This window comes from Anopheles merus, chromosome 2R, assembly GCF_017562075.2.
Source record: "Anopheles merus strain MAF chromosome 2R, AmerM5.1, whole genome shotgun sequence".
NCBI classification, from domain to species: Eukaryota; Metazoa; Arthropoda; class Insecta; order Diptera; family Culicidae; genus Anopheles; species Anopheles merus.
In genome coordinates, this window is record NC_054082.1 from 23,110,871 (window position 1) to 23,137,797 (window position 26,927).

At 46.5% G+C, this 26,927-nt stretch overlaps 1 protein-coding gene across 6 annotated transcripts in view; it reads right to left on the reverse strand.

Moving 5' to 3' along the window:
• LOC121588087 (nuclear pore complex protein DDB_G0274915-like) overlaps positions 1-11,324 on the reverse strand; it is a 194,640-nt gene extending 183,316 nt beyond the window's left edge. For 3 of the 6 annotated variants that reach the window (XM_041905657.1, XM_041905653.1, XM_041905654.1), the window contains exons 1-2: positions 11,186-11,324; positions 5,355-5,904 (exon numbers count right to left, since the gene is read on the reverse strand). The gene's annotated coding sequence lies outside the window, so the exon portion shown is untranslated. The other 3 variants (XM_041905656.1, XM_041905655.1, XM_041905658.1) reach the window with 3 other exon arrangements.
• Between the last annotated feature and the right edge of the window lie 15,603 nt (positions 11,325-26,927).

Below are 26,927 nucleotides of genomic sequence, written 5' to 3' on the forward strand. Positions count from 1 at the left end.
GTTGGTCAACGAATGATAAACGGCCCTCCGCCCGTTCCCCCGCTGTGGCATGGAAGGGGATGATAGGCCGCAGTAAGGCTCTCTAATTATGTCATGATTATTTTACCACATTTCCGAGCGTTATTTGTCGGTTTTGGGTCCGGTTTGTGGGCTCGCTGGTACGTGACAAACGTTCAACCAGCGAGTTTGCGTGCGGTAAAAAAGTAGACACGCACCACACACACACACACACACACAAACACACCAATAGCGAGAAGCTGTAAAGTAAAGCATGCTCCAGCGGAGTGAAATTGGACCGGACCCGAACCCACCAATCGCCCAGATACGTTTGAATGATAACGAGCGTCGCGTCGTTCAATTGGGCCGCCAAAATAAATGATGCGATAAAGTTGAATTAGATTCCGTTTTTCTGCCAGTGCAGCGCAGGGGACTTGGACTTGTTTTTATATGTTTTGTTTTGGGGGGGGAGGCAAGGGCCAGCCGTGCAGGCAGAGGAGCAAACAAATTTTGGACTGTAGCACACTACCCAGAACGGGCCCGGGGCTTCTACACGGCCGAGTCGTGTGTAAACTTACCTGCCTAGCTACCCGATTTTTTGCTTGGGAAGGGAGAGCACCGGCAGCTTGGGTTTGTACATTTATAACTAATGCCCTATCAACCATTTGAATTTTGGGGGGGTGGCCCTTCTGCGCGCGGTTCGACCAAAAACACGGCGCAAGCGGATCCGATGTCGAGTGTGTTTGCTGTGTAATTGAATTCCGCTAATGCCGGGGAAAATTGGCATTGCGGTTAAGTGGATTGATAGCGCTGCGGGTTTGCGTTGTGGACGTGGCGAGTCGCGCTAGAAGGGGAGTTGTAGCTGGAAAGTAATTTATTTCGGTTGTTTACGGTGAGCTGGGAGTGAACAAGGCGGCTTTTGAAGCGTGCGGGAAAGGTATCAACAATGGTTGAAATTATCCCGATTTTTGTACCGAAACAAGTTCAACAGGCTTGGCTACACGTTGATGATGTTGATAGGTAGCGTTGGAAGGATTCGGGTCTTAATGCATTCTTCGTTGTGTTACCATGGCGATCAAGGTGTTTTTCAAGAAGGATAATTACATTTAACTTTGCGAATCTACGTATTATGCAGTGTTCCACCTGGCTGACCACAGGCAAAAACAATCATCACATTTAAAACAATCATTTAAATTCAATAAAAAAATCGGGTTTTGAACTATGAAAACAGCAATAAAGTTGACCATATTAGGTACCATTGAGCTAAACTTATGTCTGCACAAAAGATAGCTCCAGTCGATTCTTAATCTGCTCCTCCATCTCGATAAAAAGCCGATTCTTTTTTCGGGTCATATGTGTGGACAACAAACCAATAGACACACAAAACACCTTTCACTACAAATTCATTGCGTTCTATTAGCTTTCTTTCTTTAAATTTTACCCTTTGCTCATTCAGCAATCAGGCTTTTGTTTCTCTTGAATTTTAATTTTAGTTTACCGCTTTTTTGCCTCCAATGAGCACCCGCCCTTGATGATCCATTTTAATCTTCATTCATTACCATGGCTTTAATCAAACTTTACCTCCAAACTCCAAACAATTCCCATCGCTCTCACTCTCTTTCACTCTCGAGCGTACAGTCTGAATGGTTACAATTGTCAGAATGCTCCAAAGCAAGCGTTTTGCTTCATTCAAATAGCTAAGTTCAACATCAAACGAAGCGTTTGTACGGAAGAACGACAAACAATTTTACCTCCCGCTCGCGAAAACACTATCGAAAGCGGGCTTGGCTCACGCTGGGAAACTATAATTTTCCAGATACCTGAGGCGTTAATAAGATCGTTTGAAGCGCCCACCAGCCACCAGCTACCAGCCGCCACCATCCATGCCCAGCCGATGGGCTGGGCTGAGCGGGCATTGAATTTCTCGCTTGCGCAATACCTTGCGCGATCCTTCTTTCATGACACATTAATTAAATTCCGAATTCAATTTCACCGTAAATCGAAGTGCCTGTAGGCACGGCAAAGCATTTCTCGTTAGCCCCAAACCCACCATTCCCCGCGGAACCTTTCGCCCCAGAAACGTTATCCCACTAAGCAGCAGTTAGGCAAAATAGCGGTGCCGAAACTATTAATTACAAGCAAGCGGAGCGATGCTTCAGAGAAACAAGGGCAGGGAAGTGCTATAACAAAACAGAACAAACGAACTCATCAAAAGACAGTGGGTGCATTGAGATAAAGGTTGATTTTATTTTTATATATTTGTGTAAACAACAACTATTTTTTGTCGTATCATAGCTATTTACATATTTAACCACCCACCCGACGGGCATTTGTGCGAACAGCGGGTCCGGTACCGAACAGCCCCAAATCGATCAATTTCCCAATCATTAGTGGATGGGAGTATTTTTATTTAATAAATTTAGCATGACCTATAAACATCGGTTGTACGTAGCCGACAAAACCCATTCGCATGGACTTCGCTTACAGCCAAAGGAAGGGCAGGGAAAATTGAACACCCTCCCTCGTTCAGAGCCTCCGGTACTACACAAAACGAACCGTATCGAGACGAAGGTGCGCTGGCTGTCCTCCTTTCCAACCAACGGAGCATGGGGGGGAGGGGGGAGGGGGTTTGGGTAAAAATAATAAACCATCTAGGGAGAAACAAACAACCGTCGCCCATGCGCCATGCGTCGAGGAGCGCTAACTGCTAACCGATAGAATGCATCGCAAGGTTCGGAGGGTTTTCCAAACGAACACCGGCACCCCCAAGCTCCGGGAGCCGTCGGGTGCGACACAAAAAGGGGCTGGGGTGTTTGGTTTTCTTTTCACATCCAGCCTAGCAATTTCGAGGACCGCTTTTCGCTTTCAAGCACATTCGACGACAACAGCAGCAGCAGCAAAAACAACGACAACAAGGCGAGAGCGATCGACAACGGTGGTGAGCACGAACGCTCGCGTCAAACTCCCGCAGTAGCGTAGGCCGTACACAAGCCGGGGCGGGGAAATTAATTAACGATTCAATTTTCTTTCCCCTGCAGCAGATACACGCCAACACACACACAGACACGCACACAGCCCCACCACTACCAGATATACACACACAAAAAATACTCCACCTCCGTCAACACCGTGCCGGGGACGGAGACCGTACAAAAGGTCCAAGGATTTCATGTGCGCGCAGAGATGCTTTGCCGCCATCGGTCGACACGGGGTTGAAAAAGGGCGACCATCTTTCCCGGCGACAGGTTGATCAAGGATTACTGCAGTGTTTGGTTAGAATTTGCAAAGCATCACCCCGTGCAGAGCACACGCACACATACACAAAAGCCCTTTCCTTGGTTGAGTCAGAGGTTGTTGGGTTTTTTTTTGCGGTGGCCTTTCCCCTACCATTCGCTGACTGAGGCTTACAGGGGAGGATTTTTTTTATTACTTTTTCTTCCACTTTTGTTGTTGTTGTCGTCGTTGTGCATGTTGTCGTTTATTTCCTAACAACATCAATCAAGCGCCCGCTTAGGCGGGCTTTGCGATTGCGAAACGAAATTAATTCTTCGCCGACAAAATACAGCATTTATTAATCCTTAACAACATTTGTTAAGCCGTTTCGTTCGACATGATTTACTTTCTTGCTGTTGATTTAACTTAAACACTTTATTTTTTTATACCGGTACACTCATGCACTACATTAGGGTTAACGACAATTGAGCTTTGCAAAATGAAAACAAATTCATTGTCAAAGTCAAATACTTCACAAATTACAACAATCCTATCACATGAAAACATACATTCTTTTTCTACCTAAATTAGCGCGCATTTTCTATAGTACTAGCAAACGCTATTTATCTTCAATTATTTGTGAAAAGGTTTGTGCTGTGCAATACCACTTTAGAGTTCCCCGTTTTCACCGCTTCTGTTACAAACGAATGGAACGTCGCGAACCATTTAACAATGGGCGAGAGAGGGAAACGTTTTAAATTGCAAATGAACTAATTGCCATCGAAACGTTTCAGCCGTATTACGCGCTTCTCGCTACTTTCAGCGTGTAAGCAAGGATCCAGCGGCTTGGATCGATGCCGCACTCTCCACGTATCCACATTGCCCCCAGCGTTGGGGACGCGCGACCGTACACGCGAAAACGTACGCTTCTCCCAATTACATCGATTTTGCATTCTTTTTGCATGCTTAATGATTTTTTTTCTACTTTCTTGGTTTCTGCACTGTTTACGCCGAGCGATTGAAGCAATTCAATTAAAAGATCAAATTTCTCCCAAACCGGTGAAATATTTAATTGGCTGGAAATCTTTATGTTTAATTAACACAAGTCTCATTATTTACCCTGATACCGGTGTAATGTTGCGGCTCCAAATGGTTGGCTGGAGCCGTCTGAAATGGAAACCATCGACTGTAAAATCTGGCAAAGCAATTAAACGGGCACACTGATTGAAAGAAGTACGTATTTAAACCCCTGTAAGTTGCAAACACAAATACCGTTCCAGTACTTGCAAGGCAGAATACTTCGGATCGGGAAAATGCCGAATAATTACCGTATAATGTGATGTTAGTGCTACTGTACGCTGTTGGCTTTTTTTGTATTACAACACCCCAATACTAACGAATCTCCCGCTTAAGCTTTAGCTTCAACTCACCCTTCAAGCACACGTCATCATACATCAGCAGCGATGGAGCCGCCCAGTACTTCACGTGAAACGCGGTCAGCGTCATGGAACCATTTTTCCTAGTTCAAAATTCATGAAGTCCATCCACGTGCTAATGCGAAATACCCGCGCCACGGGCAGACACGAGCGAAAAAGCCCAAACCGCTTACCATGAATAAGGCGGGCGCCCCTTCGGCACAACCAACGCCAGGTGCGAGTCAGACGCTCGGGCACGGGGTGGAGTCTCGCGAGCATCGCAAAACCATTAATGGTGAAGTTTTGTTGCACGGCTAGCGCTACTTCGGTAATGACCTTACGTCTCCGCTTCACCCCCTCGTATCCCACACAACCTTGCCGGGGGGGGGGGGATCCCCGTCGGCACCATCAGGTACGTGGGTACATGGGTGAGGCCCACATCCTCTAACCTTAGGAGAAACTCAATCTCGCAAATGCGTATGCTTTATGCCGCTGGTTAATGGGCGGAATGTGTTTCTTATGTTTACATCCTCAACGCGTGGGTAAAACAGGTTTTTGCTAGACGGTGGAGAGGGTGGTCAGGGCAAACGGAATTGGTAAGATGGCGATGAGGATGGCGAACGGTACAACGAAAGCGCAATAAAAAGTGCGGCAGAAAATCAACCACGAGAGTGCTTATAGAGTGTATGTGAAAGAGAGAGAGAGAGAGAAAAAAAAGAGAGAGCTTACCAGTTTGATGATGGCGGATTCTGTGCACAAGCCGAAAGGCGTCGGCTAGGATCACTACAAACACACACACAAACACACACACACATGCACACTCGGCTCGATGCTGGGAGAGGGCGTTTTTGCCCCGCTTTCGCGGGAAAATCGTTCCACTCCGAGAGCCTTCCGGAGCCACCGGAGCTTGTTTTGGCAGATCGTTCCCACTTGTACACGGTGCACCGTTTCAAACGCGGGATCAAAGCACAAGGTTTGATGTAGCAAACTGGAATAAAATGATTCGCGCACACCTTTTCGGCACACCGTGGCCTGTGAGTTCCGGGTTGATTCGGGCGACAGGTACCGTTTTGCACTGCTTATTCCATGTTCCACCGAACTTCGGTCCCACCGATTATGCACACCTACGCAAGCACCTCATACAAAACGCTGCATAGAATATTCACTCTTCACCTTTGATGTGTTTGGCTTCGACGTCCGGCCGGGCAGTCTGCACTCACTGTGTGGCGCACTCTGGCGGTGGCGGTACCATTCTTGTGGCAGTTGTTTGCACCTGCAGCTGCGGGGAAGGTGGGAGAGGATGTAAAAGTGAACCTTAAAGCTGGCAGGTCGTGTCACACGTGTCACGGAAGCACAGCAACCAAAAACAAAACACCAAAACAAATGACACTGATCGCATTTTCACACCACACCTGCGTGGGAAGAGTGATTGCCATGAAACCGAAAGGATTAAATCTTCCATTTGATGCAGCACACGGGCCCAACGAGTTCCACGAATGCCTTGGCATGCGTGTGTGAATCCATGAATGTTGGCTTACGCCCATCAACAAATTCATCACGCCGGTAGCAGAGGTAGCAGCAGCAGCAGCAGCAGCAGCATCAGCCAGGATCAACCATTTCGCTTAGTTTCATTTATTCACATTTGGAGCCACGCTGGTAGAGTTGGTTGGTAGAGTTTTTCCCTACCCCACTACGGCAAAGTATGGCAAAGTTAGCACGGGAAAAAAGCACAACACTCCTACACAAACACACACACATGGCCAATATGACGGCCGCAACTCGCATTGTCGTTGGTGTCGTTTCCATCGCTCCCTTTTGCCTTTGAAAATCCTTCCCTCCGGGTCTTGTGCGGTGTTAGAAACGGTTAGTCAAAATAACAAAAAAATGCCCTCCGTTGGCTGCTCGGTGCTTTACTGTAAGCCCGGGGTTTTTGCTTGATCGCACCAGCCGTCGTCCGGGTTCGCGTCAGTGCCTCGTCAACGTGGATTAATTTTTCATCTCATCCATCACTTGAAGCGACCGCACGACGCGAGATGTGCGCGACAATATTAGAGACGCAACTTTCCGCGCGTAATATAGCCATCGAAACGGGTCAGAAAATCAGTTCGCTGTGATTGTGTATCAACCCAGAAGGAGTGGAATCCTTTGCTCGCACCAACGGGTGCATCTTTTTTTGCTGTTTAGCTCCTGCCAAGAATGCTTTCCCGAACCCTGCTGGACTAAACTGTTTATTTATGAGTGAACTTAATCTTATCCCCGCCGAAAGTTGTGCGAATAATTGAGAAAACTTAATGCAGTTCCAACCGGGCAAGCAGAACAACGCCCTGCGTGCACGAGCCAAGCATAATATCATTGACGAAGTTGTACGCCGATTATTTTTTGCTGCTGCAACTTTATTTGCCAGCCCCGAAAAGGATCGGTTAAGAACAACAGCAGGAGTAGCATCAGCAGCAGCAAAAAAAAATGCGGCGGCCACCCTCCAAACCTCATTGTTGCCAATTATGGGTTGAGGAGGTTTGTTTTTTTCTCCCTCTGTCTCACCTCCTCCTCCTCCTACTAAGGATGATGATATTTTACCCCATTGTTTTCGCTTCTACGTGACTGAATTGTTTTACTCTGCTTTTGACCGGTCCACAGCCCCGTGGGGGCTTCAAGACACTTTCCGGCAAGACGGTGTTTCCCATCGCATCGAGGGCAAGAAAATTCCAACAAGAATACAATTAAGTTCCACCGACGGGGCATCTTTTCCCAACGTGTGCTGTACCGCACGCCCAGGTTGATCTGTTTTCGATGTAGTAGGAATTAATGGATTTTTTGTCTCTCGTATTTGTGCGGTTTCTCTTCATTTAGTTTCTTGCCATGTTTTTTTGTTTTGTTTTATAGCGTTCTCTTGCTCAGCCTGTCCCCAATGGCCGCACTGCTGGCAACGAGATGGGAACGAGAAGAGTAAAACCCAAGAAAAAACAACGAACCGTACAAGAAACGGGAATCCATCCTAGGCTTTTTCACGATTCCATGTCACAAACATGTCAAAGGCATGGCCCTAATCTCTTGCCCATGTTTATCAAGAAGTGAACGAAACACGGTACAGACTGACAAAAACGAAGGTAGTGGGCCCGAGGGTTTTTTTTGGGGCTGTGTTATTTCCCGTTTGTACCGTTTTTTTTCTCGCTCTCTCTCTCTCTCTTTAACTCCCTGCAGGCCAAAGACAACCAAAAGCAGATGATTCTAGTCTCCCCACCAACTCGGGGTAAGATGGCTTATGTTAAGCAATGCAGGGTGGTTGGTCGTGTAATAGAAGAAAGTGGCGGTAGTAAAAGTTGGAAAACCACACCATCCTGCTGGTGCAAATGGTGGCTACTGCTGCTGCTGCTGATTTTGATGATGATAATATCCTTTCCCTTGCCCCAATACTATTTGGTTGTTGGGTGTGCTTTTTTGTTCGCTGATGATTCATTTCGATCGTTATTCAATCAGGCTCGGTGTGAAACAAGAAAAGAAAAATCAACACGCACGTGAAGCGAAAAGAGAGTAAAAGTATGTTTAAATAGCAATAGAAAGCGCTGCTTTTATCGCTTAAAATTCACTTTTTATAGAGTGTTTATGAACACATCAAGAGCGTATAGTTTTAACGACAGAATAATTGAATCCCGCCGGCACATTCGTCTACAAATTTCAGCTTCACTGTGATGGGTTTCATTCCAAACGTCTCGTCAACAGAAAGTTATAATTAGAAGGTCATCTCTCAAGCGACCCGCATAACGAAATGTAAGGGATTTTTTCTTAAGCGCACCTCACTTACGCAGACAATGTTTCATCTCCGAAACCCAAACACGAAACATTCTAGCAGGATGCCAAAGGAGAAAATCTTAATCTTCTAGCCAAGATAGAACTAACGAAAAAAGAAGCAATCACTTCCGACAGCCGATCCCACCAACACACACACACACAGGAATCAACAATAACACCGTGCACACGGGGATCCTTGTTTCCTTTTTCATGCATTTCTCTCCTAAAAAACAATGTTTTTTTTTGCTTATTTCGTCCTGACGGTGGCATCTAGAATATGTCTATGCCGGCCGAAAAACGATGCTGGCAAAATTTATTGTAATTTATTCAAAAGCATTTCCAGCATAATTGAATCACTTTTCGGCATCGCAGCTCACTGCCGCTAACCTAGCCCAACGTGCCGCCATCGGAACCGTAGCAGGGTAGATGTTTGATGCCTATCGTCCAAGTTAGTATTCACTCTACAGCTCGGTACGCTATTCTTCGCTGCTGCTGCTGCTGCTACTGCTGATGCTGCCGCCGGTGGTTATCCGTTAGTTTAGCAAACAAAACTAACATCTTGGCGTGTAACTGCTCCGGTTACTCGACACGTCAAATGACATTTGTGGGAAACAATTCTACAGATACACACACACACACACACACACACACACACACACACACACACACACACACACACACACACCACACCACACACACACACACACACACACACACACACACACACACACACACACACACACACACACACACACACACACACACACACACACACACACACACACACACACACACACACACACACACACACACACACACACACCACCACACACACACACACACACACACACACACACACACACACACACCACACACACACACACACACACACACACACACACACACACACACCACACACACACACACACACACACACACACAGTTACACTACACAGCCGCTCATGCGTCCAAACAACGCAAAAGGGTCGTAGGCCAAACTAGCCCTCGTCGCTGTGCTTCACGCTCCAAACGCGCGCACACACACACAGCTTTGGCGCTTTTGGGTCAATTCACAATCCACCGTCAACAGCATTTGCGTTGGCTGCTTAATCTCTCTATCTCACTTTCACACAATCCTTCGGTTTGAATCGGTTCTCAACCCCAACAACACCACCCCTTTTCGCTTTTCGTAAGCGAACCGTCGGTGGCTGGGCGTACAGTTGAAATTACTTAGCCCACGATTCGTACATTTGTGATGCTTTCACATGCGTTTGTGCCACAAGCCCCAGGTTACAAAATTCTTCGTCACAAAATTTCTTCTCTTTTCTGCTCGCTCTCACTCTCCCTCTCTCTCTCTCTCACGCGATCTCTCCATATATCTCTCTCTTATCTGTCATTCCACTATTTTTTCTACTGCATCCAACGAACCAAGGGTGAACTAACAAACGGTGAACCATACAACCCATACACCAAGCAAACCAGGCGCAGCAGGCCGTGTACTGCTACTACTCCCTTTTCTGCCACACATAAATTCACACACACACACACATTCACATACACTCGCGTGCTCTTGGTGTGCTCTCGGTTGAAGCGGAGTGAGTAGTTAATTATTCATTAGCATCGATTTTTCAACACAACACTCACTCACAACACACACTGCTGGTTGGTGGCAGCACACACACACGGCAAACGCATAAACACACACATTCGCGGTTATTCATCGACACCTTTTGCAAACTTTGCTCGGGGAGTAACACCCCGGTCCCGGGCAGGGAAGGGAAGGGAGTCCCCCGGAGCTAAGGACATCCACGTGGAAGCGTAAAAGCGGCGCGGCGTGTTGCTGTGTGAGCGTGTGTATATCTACGCCTTACCCTCCACCCTCACCAGCTCAATGAAACGCCGTGTAACGCGGATAGAAAATAAACTAGTCCCTCGTGCTTTGTAGCGCGGCACCGGGATGCTGCGCCCTTCGTGTTTTGCACAATTGAAATCCTTTCGCACCGCGTGAGCCTTTCACCTTGGGTATGGACGCGCACGGAAGAAACAGCCCCTTGCACCGTGGTACGCTTTGACTATGGCAGCTCGGTACTGGCAGCAGCCCGAGAGGTCCTTGCAGTTTGCTTTCCCACTAGCGCACCATGTGTACAAGAGCGTGTGTGTGTGTACTGTGTGTGGTACATTAGTGTGAGTGTGCTCCACTCTTCTCGAAACACTCATTCCAAGCGAACCTCATTTGCCGAGCACTGCCTTCACCACAACCATTCGCCCACTATACAAATGCGCACACGTACACAAGAACACACGCACAGGTGCGTTCCACAACATCGAAACATACACTAGCACCTGGGCCGGGGAGAACGGGAAGCACTGCTACCTCAAGGGAATTTCCGTTGGGCGACAACGTCCCGAAGGATTTGCTCCCATACCCATACACACGCTCTTGAATCTTTTCCATTCGGTTTTGTTTTGCTCGGTTGCTTCTCAAAGCGGCACAACTGTGACACCGCGGCTGAGGGCCTTCCAGCGACGGAGGGGAACGCACTCACCGTCGCATCGATTCACTATCCCTGCATCACTGTATCCTTCGGTATCTTCGGTCGCAGGCATCGCAGCAAAACATTCACACTTGACCCACCCCGCACCAACAATTTCACCACATCAGTCAGCAGCGTGATATGGCGCGTGTGGCGCAGTGCACCAGTCAGCGTGTTAAAACGAACAGCACAGCGCAACAAAACAAAACACAAACGCCCAAAACCAATCCACCTTACCAGCAGGCAAAACTGGATGGCTTTCCCAGGTTCCGGTACGAGCACGGGCACGTGCGGCGAGAACGGTTGAACGCGACCGTGGTCAATTTCCAACTGATGCCCCCACGAACCGAACGGAACCGGGTGCCCCAAAACGCACACGCACTGCGAACGGAAAATGCCGAACTCACGCTCCTTCGCCCCGGGAAAATTGGGCCACCGTTTTGGTCGGGTTCGTTTCGTTTTCCATTGCGCACGCGCACTGCGCGCGAAGGTGTTGTGTGCAGGAGCTGTCATTTTCCGGGAGCACTCACGCGTGGAAGCAGCTGGGATGGTTTCGGTACTCACAATCCTGCACACACACATACACACATACACTCACACACATACACATGAGCGCACTGGAGAGGTTCGGTGATGATTATTGCTCGTGAAATCGTTGATTCGTGTGCGAGAGAAATGGTAGAGTTCATGTTTCTGGAAGGCATTTGTAGTCCTACAAATCCACAGAGGGCAAAATGCGTGCGGGAAGCCAAAAGTGTTAGGAAATTCTTATATTAATAACAATAATGGCTTCTAACGCGATGTAGCAATCACTAGCATAATACAGCGGCTGTTAGTATCTGCATGGATGCATCGGTGACTTTTTTCCACACATGTCAAACCGCGCCCAGACTCAACGACTGTTGAACAAGGATGCATAAAATCATCAGCCACTATGATGGAATGTCCTCTCAGCTGTCATCGATGAGCTCCTGAGCTCCCCGCTCTGAGCAACTCCGTAACCAAGGGTGAGTGAAAGTCTCCACATTGAGCGCATTATCTCGGACCAGCTGGAGCTTTGGAACTGACCATCGACCACAACAGGAGGAAACCATTACCCTTAGAACATGCGTTGCACGTGAGAATGCAACATTGAGCAACCACTCTCACTCTCGCGGTCAACCACTTCTCACGTGTGTTTTTTATTCTGCAACAATCCTCTCATTTCTCTGCTACCGTGCTGCGTTTAGCTGACATGTCGTCGATTGTTTCCAGCCGGTATCGCCCGTTTGGTGTGCGTTCTCTTTTATCCACCAGCATCAAAGCGAACTGGACGAAACTACCGTGCGGGATTCATCACAGCCGAGAGCCTCACTGACAACTCACTCGCACCAGTTGATGGAATGGGTAAGCGGGTGGAGTTGTTTCCACATTTTCGTGCACACAACTCTCCGCCCGGCCGTGCATCGTTGCTCTCCAGCACGACGGCGAACGGTTCTGTTTATCGTGCCGAATTAACCCCAGCACGCCGTACGACACGCTCGGGATTTGTTTCGCAGGGCCGTTCGCTCCTGCTCGACACTACCACGCCGGTGAGTCGGTGGCCGGATCTAGGGATCCGTGTATTCTCGCACCGTGTGTACTGAGAACCGGTGAGCAGAAAAATCGATCCAGAGCGGATCGCCTGCCGGAGGTCAGGGCAGTAAGTTTTTGTAGAGATTTGCGCGCAACCGGACCGAGAGACCGGAGCAGGGCCTGGGCCCCAGTTCTGGTGAATATTTTATGTCTAGGCTCACCGCCAGGCAGAGCTGTCCGGCAGGACCGAGCGGCTGAACCAGTCACTGGCCGTAGGTGGGCGATGACGCAAGCTGCCGGTGCTTGCGCTTGGAACGCTGCTACCAGCCCAATCAGCACCGCAGCGTTTGGAGGTGGGCAAGGGTTATGAAAAATACAAACTGAAGCGGGCTTACAGCGTAGTATGTTGCCTAAATTGTGCTGCTTATTCGCGCGGAAAGTTAAATCGTAAAAAGGTATCATTTATGAAGAAGCAAAGCTGTTATAGGTTATTTTTCGTTTATGCTTAAACACTTTTATATGCAGTCGGTTCGTGAGTAATCGCTCAAACATGAACATAGCATCCACTTCTATAGAATTTCCCGATTACTGATGTATTCGAATTCTACTAAACTTCAACCTTTTCCTTTATATTTGAGATTTATCTTGCGCAGTTCACATGAACACAACAAAAATAGAAATTACCATTTTACGATAACTTACAACTATACTTCAAGGGACTGTTAACTGTTAACAATTATTCAATTCAGTTAGATCAATTGCACGATGTCTGCATCAAGACATGTAAATGTTTCGCTTCATTAGTACTAATGTCGTCGATAAGATATATCGCATATCATTACAAACAACTACGCGTTAGCTAGCACATTAGATGGAACTTTTCTTTCTGATCTTTAAAACCCTTCAAACTCCATACCTGCAAGTGGAGGAAAAGCCGACCTGTCAAACTCATTGAACCAACAATAAACGTTCATAGCAAAATTAGACAGTACCGTGTCTTGAAGGTGATAAAACAAAATGTGCTGATGTGCTAACTTCACACGAATGGTTTCTATTTCCGTAGAAGCTTTTCTACGCTCTGAGAAAATTAAGTTGAAAATCAACATCATGCTGAAGTCAACATCGCTTCCAAGACCTGGGCAGGATTCGGGCCAGCAAACGTACACACCGCAATTTATCCTTTCATCAAATTTGCATTTCATCGTTCTAGAATCAGACCAGAAGTTAACCAGTTTGTCACAAAACATTCACATACAACATGAGCGAGTAGTTTTGCTTGAAGAGGATGGTGTTAGCCATGCTGCGTGGTACATTCACATAGTAATATGAATCTGACTGAAGATTACATTTACTTTTGTTTTGAATGTTTTTTTATTATACAAAATAGATTTTTTACTACATTTGATGATGGATGTGTACAATTGTATGGAGGGATGTACAATTTGTTATAAAAAAAACTGCCAACAGTTTACGACACTTACCTTCAACCTTTAACCTTGTTTTTTTTATTTCAGAAACGCTCCTACCGGGTAGAAGTTATCAATTGTATGTTTTTTTTTTTTTTTGGTTCTTACCCTGACACTTTATCACGCGTTGATGTAAAAGTTGCTTATTCCCATAGAAGTTGCTCGATTTGCCTAAACGAAGAGAAGGGGTATACGCTTCGCTATATTTGTCTGTGTTACCGTTGTTGTTATTGCTCTCATTCTTATCAAAGAACTCTCATGCCCTTTACCAAGCGTGCAACAACTCACGCCGCTTTAGCAGTCAACATTAGCACGCAAGTAGTGCTCGATGCTTGGGTATGTGTGTGTGTGTGTGTGTGTGTGTGTGTGTGTGTGTGTGTGTGTGTGTGTGTGTGTGTGTGTGTGTGTTTGCGCGAGCTTTTAAACTCTTCCCGCCTGCTGCAGTGGGGCGCTGTATAGTAACGCAAACAGTGGGGTTTTGTTGTTAAGTTTCGACCCGGCGCAAGTGTACGGAAGAAACGCTTTCTACCCAAACACCCTCTCACCACTTCTTACTCACACAGCGCACTCCAAGGCAGGACGAAATCAAACAACAACAACAACAAAAAGTAAACCAACGGCATCCATTTCAAATGGCACCTCCCGCGGAGAAGCCACCCACGAAACTCACCCAAACACTCGGACGTAAGGCGTAAGGCGGTGCCGAGCGGCAGGCACAAAAGCTTGACTTTTCACCGCGCTTGTTCGCTCTTATTTTCTTTTCGCTCGTTGTCCAAAGTGGCTCCCTCTCGAGGCTAGATTGTTCGAACTGACGCGGAGCGGTGTCCACAAAGTTGGGCGCAAACCGAACTAAGTCCTAAATGCTGCTCGAATTGGATGGCGTTTAAAGTCTCGTTACGTTCGAGAGTTGCCCAGATGAACTTTTAATGGAAAAGCGTCACCAGAATGTTCCGCCCAGCACCGGTCGGAGTAAGCCTTTCAGCGGAATAGAGCCCCGGCGCACACGCGTCACCGGGGCAGGGTGGCACGTTACTTTCAGAAATCATAAACTCATCCAAAACCGCCGAGCTGTTGACTTAAAGGGCGAAATCCACTTCCTGTGCATGCGGTGTGACCGGCACTAAGACGTGGAACGTGGAGAAAGGAGAGAAGAAAAAAACAAAAGCGGAACAAACTTTTAACTCTGCCCACTCTACCCACTGCCCACAGCTTACCGTAAGAAATTTTTTTATATGACTTTCAATAGCATCCTTACCGGGCGAATCGATTGTGTTTAGCAAACGAATTTATAAACCGTTCACATTGCGCCATCAAACAGACAGAGTCGTTGCACAAGGCACTAATGTAAAACAATCGATTATTTCACTCACACACGCGTTGGTAGGAAGCAAAATATGAACGCTTCCCTCCTAATACACCAGTCCATTGTACATGAAATTGTTCGGAGACCGCCGTTTTCGCGCGAAACACACTAAACAATCTTTCTCCGGAAGAACGGGCTTCTCCACAGAAGGCCACCGTTTGCCACAGCGGTAACAAATATGTTGAGCTCAATTGATGCGCGTATGAATGCGTTAGTCCGTACGTGGCCGGGATTTACGATTCCAATACGGTGGGTACGATGGGCCATTTTGTTTAGTATGCTGGAGGCGTTTTGTGTCTCGCTGCCGTTGCCGTTACCTCCCTAGCTCCTGTGCCCTTAGCAGTGGCTTAGAATGTTCATTTGGCAGTATTTAAGTAAATAAATTAGGATGTACAGCTGATTGGAAGGGGGCTGTACGTTAATGCGGCCGCCTAAATTGAATACATCTCAGCAAATAGATTGCACCACTCGTGCCCGTGCAGAACGACCATCGGGAAGTATGTTTCTTTTTTGCTTTGGAACGATGAAAAGCCGACATTGGTATGATTGGAACGCTCAATAAGTGTGTTTATTTATTATTCCGATTTCCTGGTTACCGTCCGTCCAACACCTCCAATTGCCGTTTAAATGATTATCTCACTAATGGGTTCTTTCTTCAACAAAAAAAAAGAAAACATATGAGTAAGAGTTTTATGGTGGATTGCAAATCGAATTTCCCGGTTGGTGTGAAATGAAGAAAAATATTGATTAAGTGCTTTATAGAAGTGCATCATTACACGAGAGCTAAATGGCTGGATCGTGGAGTGGATCGTGGACTTGCTGGAGATCGGGTATCTACATGGACGGGTAGCTGCAACCAGGGACTCCTAGATCATCCTAGAAAATTATTGTTGATCGGGTCATATCGGAATGACATTTCACGCTAAATAAGACTTCAAATGAAGAATTAAACAGAATCGAAAACCTCAACTAATTAGCTAAGTAAATACACAAATAAATTTGATTAACAAAAAGCCCCACTGTAATTACTAGCTGTCATCCAAATAGAAAAGCATGACTAAATGGGTCGTTAGTTATTATTACAAAAAGCTAGTAAATAAATTCAAAAACTATTAACTAAATCAATTACTCGAACAAATATCGATCCCTCTATTGAATGTACGTGAGTGTATGTGTGGGAGAGAGAAATAGAGAGACATGGAGAGAAAGAGAGAGAAAGAGAGAGAGAGACAGAGAGAGCGAAAGACCATAATAGTATTCAGAAGATGCCCTAAGAAACTACATCAATAGATTAATTTAATTTTTATCATTTAATAACCAGGGCCGTGGTACCGTGGTACAGATACCGTGGTACAGTTGTGCCCGTCATAGATTCAAGCCTAGAAGGGATCGTCCTTCCGTAGCAAGAACTGACTATCCAGCTTCGTGGTATTGAATAAAGTATCGACAGACTATAAAGACCAAATAAATGTAAAGCCAAACAGAAGAATGAGAATAAATAACTAATTTATTTGATGTATGCAAGACTAGAGGGAAATGCTTTTATAAGAAGAAAAATAAACGAGTTATTACAAACAAATTTATTTGTCCATGTTTATTTGTTAATACAAACTGACCACGTCTACATCAACACCAAACATCGTGTTTAAAGCCTCATGGCGGTAAGTAAAATAGCGAACGAAAATTAAAAATGCTAATTCACCTACACACAAGAAAAGCTTACCGAATACTACAAGTTCAAAGCAACCCGGTTTTCAGCGCACACACACACACTACAATCACGCACATGAATCCGCCCTTTAAATCCCTACCTCTATTAGCAACAGCCCCAACCCGTACATGGGCATTCATGCAAGTGGTTAGTGGAATGATTAAAACTAGCGATGGAAACCAGTTATTTTCCCTTCGTAACTCATTTCCCGCCCAGCCCCGACACACACACACACACAACCCCCGGCCCTCTTCTTCAGCACACCGGCAAAGGGACATTGTGTAAACCTGTGTTTTACGTGACCAAACATTTTACAGAGACTGCCAATTTTTCCGTCAAACTCCTTCATTCGAAAGCCCTCCTCGACCGCGGTGGGTGCGTTTTGCATACGGGCACTCCAACCACTCCCACTCCAGAGCGAGCTGTTGGCTACCTTTTGGCCGGGCGTTGCTTTGCACGGTGAACTACTGCCCAGGCCCCTTCTTTGCTAACGAAAGGAAGCACTCCTCTATAGGGTGGGGGGGGGGAGGAAACATAGAAAGAGAAATCCTTCATCACGTTATGCTTTCCACCGAAGCGGTCGGTTTTCGGAAGCCAGCAGAGCTTTCACTACGTCCTCCACAACAACATCCTTACCGGTGAGAGAGGGTGGGGGGAGGAAGGGCTGGGCTTTTGTTGACCAATCAGTACCACGGTGGCCATGTGGCTGGCGGAACCTTCCTCGCCCTCAAACCATGCCCGGTTGCGGTGCGCTGGACGGACTATCGCACTACCAAGGAACTCTGCATGCATGCGTCCGGTTTGTGGCTGTGTGTGTGTGTGTGTGTGTGTGTGTGTGTGTGTGTGTGTGTGTGTGTGTGTGTGTGTGTGTGTGTGTGTGTATGTATGTATGTATGTATGTAGGTAGTCCGGAGGTTTTGACCGAGGGCAAGAAAATGTGTCCCGTTGAATATTCATGAGTCGCTCGCACTGGTTTTTATGGTGAAAAGGTGGAGACAAACCTGCCATGGTTCGTCCTAGCCACCGTTACGGGCTTATGGATGGTAGTGAATTTCATGGTGCTTAGGTTTTTCGGTTTCCCTTCGGCCGCTCGGCCCTGTACAAGGGCTGTCCAAGGTTGGCTGGTTTCTTTTGTCCCAGTTCTACGACTCTTTCTCTTCCTCGTTCGGTTCCTAGCGCAACAGGCGCAACCATGCCCGGTGCTCAAACGCTACACCGGGCGGGACGGCGGAGAGGTGCAGTACTGGCCAACCCTGGCTGCCCCCGGGGGGGCAATGCAAAATGCGCCACTCTAATTAGATCGGTAAAATGTTCACCAAAATAATTTCGTCCCGTAAAATGCTTGTACCGGTTTTAAGAAGCGCGGGCCGGGGGCGCGAGAGAGAGAGAAGCGAACGGGTGCATATTCCAATAGGGACTGGCCACGAGCTCGTTGGTGTGTCTGCACAAACTGGTGGGCGAGGTCAGTAATTAAGATGAATCGAATGCTCTAAATGGTGCTCCATTTCAGAAGGCAATTTAGATAGATGCATATAATTTGCGCTTTTGCGAACCGTTTGGCAAAGGGAGGGAATGAAAGGGCCGGACCAGGCCGGGGGAGGTAAAGTTGATTGCAAACGAGCTTGGGAGGTGGGAAAATGTGAGACAAAATGACGTTTCCTACCTGCGCTTGACCGTTTGCCGTTGCTCCGTCCTCCACTTTCTCCCTCCCCAATCCAAACGTGCGCCAGTGTCATCAATATTCATCAATAACATTCATCGGTCGAACGGAATGCAGTTATGGTGCAATCTTGCAAACGGGGAGGGGTTGGGGGGGGGCGATGCAATCGATTGGGAAAGGTTTAACGCTAACGCGGAGGTGGTGCCGGGTTTCGAGCGGTATATTAATGGAGGTAGTTGTTTGGCGCGATTATTTGGGCTCAAAATGGATGACCCTTTTTGGCTGTTCGCGTGTATTGCCACACCAGTAAATGCTTCTTTTTTTTTGTTTGTTCGTTCCAGTGATGAGAATTTGAAGTGTGTTTGATTCGCAATGTGGTCCTCATTAACCGCAGAAGCATTTGAAGCACGCCAGCAAGTGCAAAGCTGCACCTTTTGATGTTGCTGGATAAATTGTTTTGATTGAGGTATCGTATGTATGGTTGCGTTCCAATTTATGTATTTTTATAAGTGTATTTCTGGGAAAGTGTTTGTTTTATGCACCACTAGCCATTGGAACTATAGTGGGCTGAGCTATACCAGCCGCCTGCCATTAATTTCTTTCACGCGGTAGAACATATTACGTTCGATTAAATTTTTTTTCAGGAGATGAAGAATGAACAAATGCCAGTAAACATAAATATATTCCTTTTCCTCCAATGCCAGACAACTTGTATTCAATTCGTACTTTTTTTTCTGATACATCATCCTATCCATCTATCAAAATCTGTCAAAAAAATACTATGATAACAAACAAGACAATATAGAGTAATTAAAGAGCTTGATGAGCTTCATGACGACATCCTTTTGCACAACGATGGTGTGCTTAAGCCTACAGCATGTAGCTTCATCATTTTTTAAAATCAAACTATCCAACGCTGTATGGTTGACTCATGGTTCTGACTTGATAGTAGTGTTGGGAGCTCGGAATTCTACCTACCCGATTCCGATTCCGTGTTCGGAATCAATTCTTGAGCCGATTCCGATGCTGGAATCGATTCCGATTCCGAAACTGCAGTTGACTCCGGAGCCGATTCCGGTGCTCCGAAATCAGAATCAGCACCGGAATTGAAATCGGCATAGGAATCGGAATCGACCTAGGAATCGCAATTTGCTCCGGAAACGGAGAATCCGCCAGAATACGGAGAATCAACTCCAGAATTGGAATGAGAGTTTTTTACTTCAAATAGTTTCAGAGTTTCAGAAACAGTGCCGAAATTTACATGATAATTGATTGCTTACGAGTAAATTTGTATTCTTTGCGACTAGTAGTATCATTGGACCCAAACGCCTATTCTTATGGAGATACCGACGAATACGGTTCGAAGCCGATTCTGATTTGGGAGCCGAATACCGATTCTGAAGCCAATTTCGATTCTGGAACCAATTGTAATTCTGAAGCAGATTCCAGAGCCAATTCCAGAGCCGATTCTGGAACCAATTCTGGATCCGTTCTCGGAATCGATTCCCGAAATTGATTTCGGACTTACAACCCGGAATCGATTCCAAAAAAAATCGGGTCTAGCCGGAATCGATTGCGACGAAAACTTCATTTTCCCTACCACTACTTCATAGCCTACATAAGTGTTTCAACTTTTATGTACCGTTTTTCCAACAATTTTTACGAAATTCCAACAATTATTAGTCTCAAATCATATCCGACATAAGTTTACACGAATCATCCGGAACGATCGCTTCCTAAAAGCGCTAAGAAAACAACAATACAGTACTGAATCTGTTTAATGTCGACATTTCTATCACATGCCTTTAATAAGATTATCTTGTTGGCCATTTTTACACCGCGTGTATGCCCCATACTTTTAATTCTGTTAGAATCAGATAAGCAAAATCAGTAAATAACTTTCTGCAATGCCACCACATCCGTTCCTGAAGATTTATTTAAAGAAAAAGCTTGAAGCGTGAGTTTTTACTGCAAATTAAACAATTTGACATAATTATTTCATTATTACCTGAAATAGGATTTCTAAATTGTTTGGTCGCAATCACAATGAAAATACTGCCATCGTTAACTTACGGCAAAGGCATTCATTAAAATATGGCCTCGGGACTGATATAATGAGCAGCAAATCCGTTTTCTTAGAAAAAATAAATTTGCGTACCCTAACACCACCATGAGTTAACAGCTTGATTTGTTTTGAGCATGGATCGTACTCTTTTCAAACATTCATCGCGATGTTACTTAAACAGCAAATGCACGCACACACGTGCCATCATGCTTCCTACTGGCTTTCATCGTTATCGCCATAATCGAATGCCACACATTATGTATTTCGCCGGAAATTTCCACCATGCCGTGCCGTGCATGGCAAAGATCACACATACACGGCCGACAACACACGATCACTTTGCTAAACTTTCTTCTTCGGTAATTCAATCTACCAGATCTGCACAGTTCAGCACGCGCACTCTGCTGTGCTGGTAGCAGACATCGTAACGTTTCGCCGTCCAACCCCGTGAAAGTACTAGCGCATATGGTAAAGTTTTCCCGCCCTGGTGAACCATCGGCTAAGGACGGTTCGTCGTTAATTAATGAGTACATGTGAATCATTCATTTGTGCAGCCGGTTGCATCGAAACCGCTGCACCGTATGGTAGTGAACGATCGCCACGGTTCGTTCGCCAACGCTTCATCGGAGGATGGTTCCTTGTGATCTGGCGTTTACGGACGAACGGTTAGGGAGTGCCTTTAATTCTTAATTTTCACTCTAGCTCTAGCGAACTGAACTGATTTGCGACTGATGTGAATAGCATCGCATTGTTTTAGGTAAAATTAAATACATGCCTTAACAGGAAAATGTAATGTTTCCTTTATTTAGAGCAACAGTAGCTGCAACTACCCAGCTTAATTCGTGCAAAAGGTTTACTTTCCACCGCAACTGCCCTCAACTACCCCCCTCTGCATGACTACGAACAAGAGGGTATGTTTGCACCCCCAAACGATGGTTCGAGCAACTGTCAAACCCCCACCCGGGTCCCACCTAGCGCCCTCTAATTGGCTCTGTTTGGGTAGCACATTTAATTTTCCTCTCATCTGACCGTACCTTCCGTACACCAGTCCAAAACCCAATCCGAATCCTTCCCGTTCGCTTCCGGGGATGACATTCGAACTTTTGCTCGGACCGCCAAAATGCATCAAGCCTTGGCATGGCCCCCAAAACTCCAAACTGCCATAGCGAACCAGTGGCTGTCGCATTCGCCATTCGTAATGGGAAACACCACCAAGGATGGCTCACTGCCACGAACAGTACGCCGCTGCACAACGCGGGCAAAGGTGGACGTCTGGGCTGGTTCGGGCGCTAGCGGCCCGCTAGCTCGTCGCGGAATTAAATTATTCTTTGATTTCAAGCATGACCAGTTTGGCGCTTACCAACGTCCGTAAAAAAAAAAAAAAAACCTCGAAGCAAAAACACAACAGCGGCAACAACACGCCGATCGCCGAAACCGAGATCCCCACGCTTGTACATTCCCATCTCATTACAACGCACTGCACACAGCACACGCGGGAGTCGGACTGCCGTATTCGCCCGATTACGGCCAACCTCCACACAGTGCCGACGGCACTTTTTGGTTCAGAAATTTAACCGTACAAACGGGACGGAACGGAGAGGCTCGTGGAACAACGGTAAGGTTTCGAGAATTCAACCACCATCACCGCTGCTGGCGTCATCTGTTGCCAGATGTAGTGCGCAATGCAATGGGACAGTGGATTTAGGAGCGGATTGGTTGGTCGGTTGTTTGGGGAGGGAGGGGGGATGAATGTATGCACGATACGTCTAGCGAATTATTTCTCCCGCATCCTTCTGCAGGGGGGCGTAAAGCTAAGCTCTCTATATCTCTCTCCCTCTCTCTTTCCTCTCACCCGGTAGGCGTAAACCGTATCGGTTAAGCTGATGGTCCACGGTTTAGTCATCGCCATTTGGACTAAAGCTTCTCCATCCCGAATCGTCTGCCTACGTTTTTGGGGGACACTTTGGCTAAAGTTTCCCCTATCGAGAGCAAGCGTGGTGTTGTTGAGCACATTCAATTCAATTTCGTACAAGTGTGGGCATACATTTGCTAGGGTCGACTTACCGAGCGACTGGGACTGGGAACGTCGGCGGAAGCATTAGCGCCGATCTTCCAAACAAAGGTCAAGGGATTAAACTCAAACTTTGGTTCGTATTAGGGTGGTGTCAGGTGTGGTCAAACATAAGCTATTCATCGTTTAACTAATAATAAATGGAAAAATTCTATTTAGAATGGAATTTAATCTTAGCTTTAACAATTTCCCGGCATCCTTTGGGACACTAATCCACCCTTCCTTCAACTCCGTAAGCACACGAGATAGGCAATAATCTTCCGAAAATCGGCTGGCTCAGATACGCAGCTGCTAATTGCTACCAGCTCTACTTTACTGAACTTTAATTTTAAACTTTACAATCTCTTCCAAAAGTCCACAGAGAGAAAAAAACACACTTTTATTTGCTTGCTGCTTCCCTTTCTCTCGCATGCTTTCACTCGCTTTCCCGCCCCGACAAACGCTCACCCAATTCTCAGCCAAACCGATTCCCACTCTAACTAATCCTACCATCCAATGCTCCGGGAAAGCTCGCGTAAGTAAATCATAACTCGGTGTATCGAACTTTTCCAATTAATTATTGCAAAATAATAAATAACCCCGTGCGTCCCAATGCCCTACCTGACCGTCGGTTTACCGCTACCCATCCACCGCCAACCGTGTTGACGTGGCGTCGTTTTCGTGGCGGTCTGCCGGGATAGTGAAATAAAAGCAAATTTACTTTGCGCGTTCGTTTGTTGTTTCGGCGAATGATTTACTTGCGCCCGTGAAATACGGCGGAGCATCAAACCATTCCGCGTGCGATTTGAGTTTTCGGTAAGCAAACGAACGGGCACGTAGCAACAGATTATCCATATTGTGTGGTTTTGGTAGTTTAGAGAGTTTTCGGAGCAACCTTTTCTTTGCTATAATCCACAATGCTATGCAACACGGGCCAGATCTAAATTATTTCTTATGGAAAAAGATACACAATCTCATAAATTAAAGCAATTGAAACAAAAAAAGAAGGATGAAAAGGATCTGAGACCTTACAAATTCTTCCTGATTCTTGTGAAATTCTTCATTTAATTTACTGTCAGTCCGAGTTTTATCGAAGTCAATTTCATTTGCTTGCCTGATTTGCGTTTGCAATTGTGGATCGGAATAGACAGCACTGTTCCTTTCGTGAACCAATCCGAAGAAATTGTATCGAGTTCCGATTTTCAAACCTATCATACGATGGGATTCAACGTACGCATAGTGTAGTATTGAAGCATTAGAACATCTAAAGCTACATCAGGAAGATGCTACCAAAGCAGGGATAGTTGCCGACAGGGATCCGAAAAATGTAATACAGAATCCTTGATTTTTAATTGTAAGGAAACCGTACGACTGAGAGACCCTCACACACGAACAACCCGTAGAACTGGCTGGTTCTGAAGAGTCTGTTTGCAATTGATTTTCACATGTGGACATTCTCCATACTTTCTAGTACTCTGGAATAGCCTTAAGAGTTCGTTTATGCATGGCAAGATCCAATGATGGTCCAAATTTCCAAAGAAGTGTTCGTCCTACGACTACGATGTTCTTTTGCTAGTCATCCATTGCGGGTGAGATCTTTGACCTTTGTTCCTTTAGAATGCGCATAGTAAGAAATGCTGCTATGCGTCAGGTGATGCCAGGTGAGCTACAATATCCCGAAAATCGATCATATTTATACTTTCATCAAACTGTGCAATTATCCTGTCTTTAATTATGTGTTTCTGTAAAAGTCCTTCACAGAAATCGAACACAGGAAAAGAAACTGACGCTGTCTTATCTTTGTTGAAGCTGTGCCTGTTTCTCCCTTCCCCTAAAGAACATAAAGAGAGTTAAACGGCTCAATACCATCAGCGGAAACTCTTAATTCTATCGATAGCTAGCGACATCATTAAATTGTAACACGTAAAATCACAAAGATATGTTGCTACCTCCCATCAACTTGCGTTTTAATGACGAATATCACTGCGCATATAGGACTACAAACGCTCCGAACAATCATTCATGTCCCAGTTCTTTATTGATACGTTTTATTTTAATTACTCACCTCCTGCTCCCGTGCAGCATGCAGCATCGCAAATGCATCGATTTTCAGCGCCAAACGCGTGGCACGATCGGTCCGGGAAACCCTCCCACCAATCATGTAAACCGTAGGTGAACGGCACCTGTCAGGAGAATAATTACTGCACAAAATGGGGAGTCAAACAGGGCCGACGACAGCACAAACACATGCCGGCGTGCGACGTGATTAGAGAAGCTGCCATACCAGCCGGCAGCTTCATCCATCGTCCCGTGTTACCTTGCCGGCGACCACCCCGGACCATCATTCCTCTCTAGCCAAGCGGGGCACAAAGCTTAAAGAAAACGGTGCACCCAAGTGCAGCGGAAGTACCTTTTGTATGTTTTCAACACGACCCATACAGCTGCACCCCAGCTCACGCAGCAAAACGGGTGGGATGATGTTCTCTTTACCGCTCCGCCTAGAAAATTGCTCGCTAACGGCTCGAAGGCAACATGGGACTTCCGCTTTTCCGGACATTTTCCGGCAGAAGCCGGTACTAGGGAGCTTCAATGTGCGCGTGTGTGTGTGAAAGAGAGAGAGAGAGAGAGAGGGAGAGAATGCTGCCGATCTCAACTCGGCACATTAAGAGCAACACGTTTGCATAGTGAACGGGAGAAATTCACGTGAGTGTGGTTGCATATGCAAAAAGGCAATGTAGTATCGAAGATATAGTAAAGAGTAAGAGAAATATATAACGAGAGAGAGAGAGAGAGAGAGAGGGCCTGAATCTTTTTAAATACACTTTTTGAACCCACCTGTGTTGGTTGCTTGTTGGGGGGATCATCTCGTACTCTCCTTCCTTTGCCGCGGGGCAACTTTGCTCACCCGACACTGCAAGCAGGGGATGGGCAGCCAACCGGGGGGGGGGGCAGCAAAACTTGTACACATTGTACGCAAGCGGACATTCACCGACACCCCGGCAGCGCTACATGAAGTCATTAGAACTTTCAGCGGACGACATAAAATAGCGCAGGAAAAGGTCGGGCGCGGTGCACAGTGGGTTGCGCTGCACCATGCTGAAGCTATCAAAGGGTGCGAAGACAAATGAATGAGATGCAAAAAGGGGAACATCAGACGGCAAGCTTGCGCCTGTACGACCTTTGAGCGGACCGGGATGTGCGTGTGTGTGTGCGTGTGTGTTTCCTCCTGCGAGCAACAGGGCAAAAGGTTGTGTGCACTCGGGCAAAGCAACAGCATTGCTCGGCGGTACCACCTCGTACCGCTCACAGCCGGAAGGCGCCACCGTTCCACATCCGAAGGCAAGCATTCAAACGACCATTTCCCGGGCTGGCTGGCTGGCTGGCTTTCGTTTGTTTTCCTTTTTTTTCTCTCTCTCTCTCTCTCCCCTCGCTAGTTGCTCCGGACGGGGCCTCAGGCTACGGGACTGCCGGATGCATTGGGACCGCCGGTGCATACAGGTCCGCACAGCGCAAACGGAAAACGTCACAAAGTTGTATCGCTTTTCTCACGTCCGCCGGCCGCTCATTCGCAACGGTCGGAAACATCGAGTGAGATTACAGGAAACCGGAACATACCCGTACACGGCTCGAGCCAGCGGCGGCGGAATGACAAACCGGAGACGAAGAACGTTTACACGGTGACAATGGAAACCCGGTGGCACGGTAAAGGTAAGGCGTACTACGTACCGTACCATCATTGCTGCGCACTGTTTGATCATAGCGAATGTTTCCCCAACATTTCGAGGGAATCAATTCGCAAGAAAAATAGCTTACAATCATCGACATGCTAGTTTATTACACTTTTACTTCCTGCATGCTTCCTTTCCACCCTTCATGCATGTAAGCAGCGCAAGCAATTGGGAAATGGTTTTGCAAAGATTGAAGTTAAAGTGTTCTCAGTTTGATGCAATTGCAGGGAGTGTTGGTTCGTCATCGAGAGGGTTGGAATTTTCATTTTAATTTGCGATTGAAGTTATACCAAGTGCGCAAATGTTGGAAAGCTTTTGCAGCTCGGTACCTACATTACATGGTGCGTTCGATACAGATTGGCTGTTGATTATAACGAAGCGT